This window comes from Arachis stenosperma, chromosome 6 (assembly GCF_014773155.1).
Source record: "Arachis stenosperma cultivar V10309 chromosome 6, arast.V10309.gnm1.PFL2, whole genome shotgun sequence".
Classification (NCBI taxonomy): Eukaryota; Viridiplantae; Streptophyta; class Magnoliopsida; order Fabales; family Fabaceae; genus Arachis; species Arachis stenosperma.
In genome coordinates this window covers 43,909,211-43,917,796 of record NC_080382.1, presented here as the reverse complement: position 1 = coordinate 43,917,796, position 8,586 = coordinate 43,909,211, and the positions used below count along the sequence as shown (strand labels likewise).

The window sequence follows — 8,586 nt, the reverse complement described above, 5'->3', positions numbered from 1 at the left end:
AGAATCAATAACACTATCTGGATTCTGAGTTCCTAAAGAAGCCAATCATTCTGAATTTCAAAGGATAGAGTGAGATGCCAAAACTGTTCAGAGGCAAAAAGCTAAAAGCCCCGCTCATCTAATTAATACTGATCTTCATAGATGTTTTTGGAATTCATTGCATATTCTCTTCTTTTTATCTTATTTGATTTTCAGTTGCTTGGGGACAAGCAAAAATTTAAGTTTGGTGTTGTGATGAGCGGATAATTTGTACGTTTTTTGGCATTGTTTTTAGTATGTTTTTAGTATATTTTAGTTAGTTTTTAGTATATTCTTATTAGTTTTTAGTGAAAATTCACTTTTCTGGGCTTTACTATGAGTTTGTGTGTTTTTCTGTGATTTCAGGTAATTTTTGGCAGAAATTGAGGGACCTGAGCAAAAATCTGATTCAGAGACTGAAAAGGACTGCAGATGCTGTTGGATTCTGACCTCCCTGCACTCGAAGTGGATTTTCTGGAGCTACAGAAGCCCAATTGGCGCGCTCTCAACGGCGTTGGAAAGTAGACATCCTGGGCTTTCCAGCAATATATGATAGTCCATACTTTGCCCAAGATTTGATGGCCCAAACCGGCGTTCAAAGTCACCTTCAGAATTCCCAGCGTTAAACGCCGGAACTGGCACCAAAGTGGGAGTTAAACGCCCAAACTGGCACAAAAGCTGGCGTTTAACTCCAAGAAGAGTCTCTACACGAAAATGCTTCAATGCTCAGCCCAAGCACACACCAAGTGGGCCCGGAAGTGAATTTTTATGTCATTTACTCATCTTTGTAATTCTTAAGCTACTAGTTCCCTATAAATAGGACCTTTTACTATTGTATTTTGAATCTTTTGATCACTTTAGATCTCTAGATCATCTTTGGATGTCTTGTTCTTAGATTATTGGGAGGCTGGCCTCACGGCCATGCCTAGACCTTGTTCTTATGTATTTTCAACGGTGGAGTTTCTACACACCATAGATTAAGGTGTGGAGCTCTGCTGTACCTCGAGTATTAATGCAATTACTATTGTTCTTCTATTCAATTCAGCTTGTTCTTATTCCAAGATATTCATTTGCACTCAAGAACATGATGAATGTGATGATTATGTGACGCTCATCATCATTCTCACTTAAGAACGAGTGATTGACAACCACTTCCGTTCTACATGCAAACAAGGCTCTAATGTTTATCTCTTGGGTTCTTTAACCGGAATCTTCGTGGTATAAGCTAGAATTGATGGCGGCATTCAAGAGAATCCGGAAGGTCTAAACCTTGTCTGTGGTATTCTGAGTAGGATTCAATGATTGAATGACTGTGACGAGCTTCAAACTCGCGATTGTGGGGCGTTAGTGACAGACGCAAAAGAATCACTGGATTCTATTCCGACATGATGGAGAACCGACAGCTGGATAGCCGTGCCGTGACAGGGTGCGTTGAACATTTCCACTGAGAGGATGGGAGGTAGCCATTGACAACGGTGAAACCCTTGCATACAGCTTGCCATGGAAAGGAGTAAGAAGGATTGGATGAAGACAGTAGGAAAGCAGAGAGACGGAAGGGACAAAGCATCTCCATTCGCTTATCTGAAGTTCTCACCAATGAATTACATAAGTATCTCTATCTTTATCTTTATGTTTTATTCATATATCACCCATATCCATTTGAGTCTGCCTGACTAAGATTTACAAGGTGACCATAGCTTGCTTCATACCAACAATCTCCGTGGGATCGACCCTTACTCGCGTAAGGTTTATTACTTGGACGACCCAGTGCACTTGCTGGTTAGTTGTGCGAAGTTGTCTTTATGCCATGGTATTGAGCACCAAGTTTTTGGACTCATTACCGGGGATTATTTGAGTTGTGAAAAGTAGTGATCACAATTTCGCATACCATTGGTATGAAGCAAGCTATGGTCATCTTGTAAATCTTAGTCAGGCAGATTCAAATGGTTATGGGTGATTTATGAATAAAGCATAAAATAAAGATAGAGATACTTATGTAATTCATTGGTGAGAATTTCAGATAAGCGTATGGAGATGCTTTGTCCCTTCTGTCTCTCTGCTTTCCTACTGTCTTCATCCAATCCTTCTTACTCCTTTCCATGGCAAGCTGTATGTTGGGCATCACCGTTGTCAGTGGCTACAATCTCGTCCTCTCAGTGAAAATGTTCAACGCGCTCTGTCACAGCACGGCTAATCATCTGTCGGTTCTCAATCAGGTTGGAATAGAATCCAGTGATTCTTTTGCGTCTGTCACTAATGCCCAGCCTTCAGGAGTTTGAAGCTCGTCACAGTCATTCAATCCTTGAATCCTACTCAGAATACCACAGACAAGATTTAGACCTTCCGGATTCTCATGAATGCCGTCATCAATTCTAGTTTATACCACGAAGATTCTGATTAAGGAATCCAAGAGATAAACATTCAAGCCTTGTTTGCTTGTAGAACGGAAGTGGTTGTCAGGCACGCGTTCATAAGTGAGAATGATGATGAGCGTCACATAATCATCACATTCATCATGTTCTTGGGGACGAATGAATATCTTAGAACAAGAACAAGCTGAATTGAATAGAAGAACAATAGTAATTGCATTAATACTCGAGGTACAGCAGAGCTCCACACCTTAATCTATGGTGTGTAGAAACTCCACCGTTGAAAATACATAAGAACAAGGTCTAGGCATGGCCGAATGGCCAGCCTCCAAATGGTCTAAGATAGCATAAGACTACTCAAAGATAGCTACCCAGATGAGAATACAATAGTAAAAGGTCCTATATGTAGAGAACTAGTAGCTTAGGGTTTACAAAGATGAGTAAATGACATAAAAATCCACTTCTGGGCCCACTTGGTGTGTGCTTGGGCTGAGCATTGAAGCTTTCATGTGTAGAGACTTTTCTTGGAGTTAAACGCCAGCTTTTGTGCCAGTTTGGGCGTTTAACTCCCATTCTCGTGCCAGTTCCGGCGTTTAACGCCGGGCAGTTTTGAGCTGATTTGGAACGCCGGTTTGGGCCATCAAATCTAGGACAAAGTATGAACTATTATACATTGCTGGAAAGCCCAGGATGTCTACTTTCCAACGCAGTTGAGAGCGCGCCAATTGGGTTTCTGTAGCTCCAGAAAATCCACTTCGAGTGCAGGGAGGTCAGAATCCAACAGCATCTGCAGTCCTTTTCAGCCTCTGAATCAGATTTTTGCTCAGGTCCCTCAATTTCAGCCAGAAAATGCCTAAAATCACAGAAAAACACACAAACTCATAGTAAAGTCCAGAAAAGTGAATTTTAACTAAAAACTAATAAAAATATAATAAAAACTAACTAAAACATACTAAAAAATACTAAAAACAATGTCAAAAAGCGTATAAATTATCCGCTCATCACAACACCAAACTTAAATTGTTGCTTGTCCCCAAGCAACTTAAAATCAAATAAGATAAAAAGAAGAGAATATGCCATGAATTCCAAAAACATCTATGAAGATCAGTATTAATTAGATGAGCGGGTCTTTTAGCTTTTTGCCTCTGAACAGTTTTGGCATCTCACTCTATCCTTTGAAATTCAGAATGATTGGCTTCTTTAGGAACTCAGAATCCAGATAGTGTTATTGATTCTCCTAGTTAAGTATGATGATTCTTGAACACAGCTACTTTATGAGTCTTGGCCGTGGCCCAAAGCACTCTGTCTTCCAGTATTACCACCGGATACATACATGCCACAGACACATAATTGGGTGAACCTTTTCAGATTGTGACTCAGCTTTGCTAGAGTCCCCAATTAGAGGTGTCCAGAGTTCTTAAGCACACTCTTTTTGCCTTGGATCACAACTTTATTTCTTTCTTTTTCTTTTTCTTTTTCCCTTTTTTTCATTTTTTTTTGAATATTCACTGCTTTTTCTTGCTTCAAGAATCATTTTTATGATTTTTCAGATCCTCAGTAACATGTCTCTTTTTTCATCATTCTTTCAAGAGCCAATCATTCATGAACAACAAATTCAAAAGACATATGCACTGTTCAAGCATACATTCAGAAACCAAAAGTATTGCCACCACATCAAAAATAATTAATCTGTTATAAAATTCAAAATTCATGCAATTCTTCTCTTTTTCAATTAAGAACATTTTTCATTTAAGAAAGGTGATGGATTCATAGGACATTCATAATTTTAAGGCATAGACACTAAGACACTAATGATCATAAGACACAAACATAGATAAACATAAGCATGAAAATTCAAAAAACAAGAAAATAAAGAACAAGGAAATTAAAGAACGGGTCCACCTTAGTGATGGCGGCTTGTTCTTCCTCTTGAAGATCTTATGGAGTGCTTGAGCTCCTCAATGTCTCTTCCTTGCCTTTTTTGCTCCTCTCTCATGATTCTTTGATCTTCTCTAATTTCATGGAGGAGGATGGAATGTTCTTGGTGCTCCACCCTTAGTTGTCCCATGTTGGAACTTAACTCTCCTAGGGAGGTGTTGATTTGCTCCCAATAATTTTGTGGAGGTAAGTGCATCCCTTGAGGTATCTCAGGGATTTTATGATGAGTGGGATCTCTTGTTTGCTCCATCCTTTTCTTAGTGATGGGCTTGTCCTCATCAATGAGGATGTCTCCCTCTATGTCAATTCCAACTGAATAACAGAGGTGACAAATGAGATGAGGAAAGGCTAACCTTGCCAAGGTAGAGGACTTGTCCGCCACCTTATAAAGTTCTTGGGTTATAACCTCATGAACTTCTACTTCCTCTCCAATCATGATGCTATGAATCATGATGGCCCGGTCTATAGTAACTTCAGACCGGTTGCTAGTGGGAATGATTGAGCGTTGGATAAACTCCAACCATCCCCTAGCCACGAGCTTGAGGTCATGCCTTCTCAGTTGAACCAGCTTCCCTCTTGAATCTCTCTTCCATTGAACGCCCTCTTCACAAATGTCTATGAGGACTTGGTCCAACCTTTGATCAAAGTTGACCCATCTAGTGTAAGGGTGTTTATCTCCTTGCATCATGGGCAAGTTGAATGCCAACATTACATTTTCCGGACTAAAATCTAAGCATTTCCCCCGAACCATTGTAAGCCAATTCTTTGGGTCTGGGTTCACACTTTGATCATGGTTCTTGGTGATCCATGCATTGGCATAGAACTCTTGAACCATTAAGATTCCGACTTGTTGAATGGGGTTGGTAAGAACTTCCCAACCTCTTCTTCGGATCTCATGTCGGATCTCCGGATATTCACTCTTTTTGAGTTTGAAAGGGACCTCGGGGATCACCTTCTTCATGGCCACAACTTCATAGAAGTGGTCTTGATGCACCCTTGAGATGAATCTCTCCATCTCCCATAACTCGGATGTGAAAGCTTTTGCCTTCCCTTTCCTCTTTCTAGAGGTTTCTCTGGCCTTAGGTGCCATAAATGGTTATGGAAAAACAAAAAGAAATGCTTTTACCACACCAAACTTAGAAGGTTTGCTCGTCCTCGAGCAAAAAAAGAAAGAAGATAGTAGAAGAAGAAGAAATAGAGGAGATGGAGGAGGCTTTGTGGTTTGGCCAAGGGGGAGAAGTAGTGTTTAGGTTGTGTGAAAATGAAGGAGTGAAGATGGGTTTTTATAGGGGTGGAGAGAGGGGTAGGTTTTGGCCATTATGGGTGGGTTTGGGAGGGAAAGTGGTTTGAATTTGAATGGTGAGGTAGGTAGGGTTTTATGAAGGATGGATGTGAGTGGTGAAGAGAATAGTGGGATTTGATAGGAGATGGGTTTTTGGGGAAGAGGTATTGAGGTGATTGGTGAATGGGTGAAGAAGAGAGAGAGTGGTGGGGTAGGTGGAGATCCTGTGGGGTCCACAGATCCTGAGGTGTCAAGGAAAATTCATCCATGCACCAAGTGGCGAGCAAAAATGCTCTTTATGCCAATTCTGGCGTTAAACGCCAGGCTGGTGCCCATTTCTGGCGTTTAATGCCAGCTTCTTGCCCTTTCCTGGCGTTTAACGCCAGTCTGGTGCCCCTTTCTGGCGTTAAACGCCCAGAATGGTGCCAGACTGGGCGTTAAACGCCCATTTGCTGCCCTTATTGGCGTTTAAATGCCAGCAAGGTTTTCCTCCAGGGTGTGCTATTTTTCTTTCTATTTTTACTTTTTCAATTGATTTTGTGACTTCCCATGATCATCAACCTACAGAAAACATAAAATAACAAAGGAAAATAGATAAATATAACATTAGGTTGCCTCCCAACAAGCGCTTCTTTAATGTCAGTAGCTTGACAGTGGGCTCTCATGGAGCCTCACGAATACTCAAAGCAATGTTGGAATCTCCCAACACCAAACTTTGAGTTTGAATGTGGGGGTTCAACACCAAACTTAGAAGTTGGTTGTGGCCTCCCAACACCAAACTTAGAGTTTGACTGTGGGGGCTCTGTTTGACTCTATTTTGAGAGAAGCTCTTCATGCTTCCTCTCCATGGTTACAGAGGGATATCCTTGAGCCTTAAACACAAGGGATTCTTCATTCACTTGAATGATCAATTCTCCTCTGTCAACATCAATCACAGCCTTTGCTGTGGTTAGGAAGGGTCTGCCAAGGATGATGGATTCATCCATGCACTTCCTAGTCTCTAGGACTATGAAATCAGCAGGGATGTAATGGTCTTCAATCTTTACCAAAACATCATCTACAAGTCCATAAGCTTGTTTTCTTGAATTGTCTGCCATCTCTAGTGAGATTCTTGCAGCTTGTACCTCAAAGATCCCTAGCTTTTCCATTACAGAGAGAGGCATGAGGTTTATACTTGACCCTAAGTCACACAGAGCCTTCTTAAAGGTCATGGTGCCTATGGTACAAGGTATTGAGAACTTCCCAGGGTCCTGTCTCTTTTGAGGTAATTTTTGCCTAGACAAGTCATCCAGTTCTTTGGTTAGCAAAGGGAGTTCATCCTCTCAAGTCTCATTACCAAATAACTTGTCATTTAACTTCACGATTGCTCCAAGGTATTTAGCAACTTGCTCTTCAGTGACATATTCGTCCTCTTCAGAGGAAGAATAGTCATCAGAGCTCATGAATGGCAGAAGTAAATCCAATGGAATCTCTATGGTCTCATTATGAGCCTCAGATTCCCATGGTTCCTCATTAGGGAACTCATTGGAGGCCAGTGGACGTCCATTGAGGTCTTCCTCAGTGGTGATCACTGCCTCTTCCTCCTCTCCAAGTTCGGCCATGTGGGTCATGTTAATGGCCTTGCATTCTCCTTTTGGATTCTCTTCTGTATTGCTTGGAAGAGTACTAGGAGGGAGTTCAGTAATTTTCTTACTCAGCTGTCCCACTTGTGCCTCCAAATTCCTAATGGAGGACCTTGTTTCGGTCATGAAACTTTGAGTGGTTTTGATTAGATCAGATACCATGGTTGCTAAGTCAGAGTGGCTCTGCTTAGAATTCTTTGTCTGTTGCTGAGAAGATGATGGAAAAGGCTTGCCATTGCTAAACCTGTTTCTTCCACCATTATTGTTGTTAAAACCTTGTTGAGGTCTCTGTTGATCCTTCCATGAGAGATTTGGATGATTTCTCCATGAAGGATTATAGGTGTTTCCATAGGGTTCTCCCATGTAGTTCACCTCTTCCATTGAAGGGTTTTCAGGATCATAAGCTTCTTCTTCAGATGAAGCATCCTTAGTACTGCCTGGTGCAGCTTGCATTCCAGACAGACTTTGAGAAATCATATTGACTTGTTGAGTCAATATTTTGTTCTGTGCCAATATGGCATTCAGAGTATCAATTTCAAGAACTCTTTTCTTCTGATTCCTCCCATTGTTCACATGATTCCTTTCAGAAGTGTACATGAATTGGTTATTTGCAACCATTTCAATGAGTTTCTGAGCTTCTGCAGGCGTCTTCTTCAGATGAAGAGATCCTCCAGCAGAGCTATCCAATGACATCTTGGACAGTTCAGACAGACCATCATAGAAGATACCTATGATACTCCATTCAGAAAGCATGTCAAAAGGACACTTTCTGATCAATTATTTGTATCTTTCCTAAGCTTCATAGAGGGATTCACCTTCCTTCTGTCTGAAGGTTTGGACTTCCACTCTAAGCTTACTCAATTTTTGAGGTGGAAAGAACTTTGCCAATAAGGCATTGACTAGCTTTTCCCAAGAGTTCAGGCTTTCTTTAGGTTGTGAGTCCAACCATATCCTAGCTCTGTCTCTTACAGCAAAAGGGAATAGCATAAGTCTGTAGACCTCAGGGTCAACCCCATTAGTCTTGACAGTGTCACAGATTTGCATGAATTCAGCTAAAAACTGATGAGGATCTTCCAATGGAAGTCCATGGAACTTGCAATTCTGTTGCATTAGAGAAACTAATTGAGGCTTAAGCTCAAAGTTGTTTGCTCCAATGACAGGGATAGAGATGCTTCTCCCATAGAAGTCGGGAGTAGGTGCAGTAAAGTCACCCAGCACTTTTCTTGCATTGTTGGCATTGTTGTTATTTTCGGCTGCCATGGGTTCTTCTTCTTTGAAGATTTCTGTTAGGTCCTCTACAGAGAGTTGTGCTTTTGCTTCTCTTAGCTTTCACTTCAAGGTCCTTTCAGGTTCAGGG

The 8,586-nt window shown here is 41.2% G+C and overlaps 1 non-coding gene across 1 annotated transcript; it reads left to right on the top strand.

Moving 5' to 3' along the window:
• Positions 1-7,976: 7,976 nt before the first annotated feature.
• On the top strand, positions 7,977-8,084 carry LOC130938217 (small nucleolar RNA R71). Its single transcript, XR_009069391.1, has one exon. It is a non-coding gene; the product is annotated as a small nucleolar RNA R71 (small nucleolar RNA).
• The last annotated feature ends 502 nt before the right edge of the window (positions 8,085-8,586 follow it).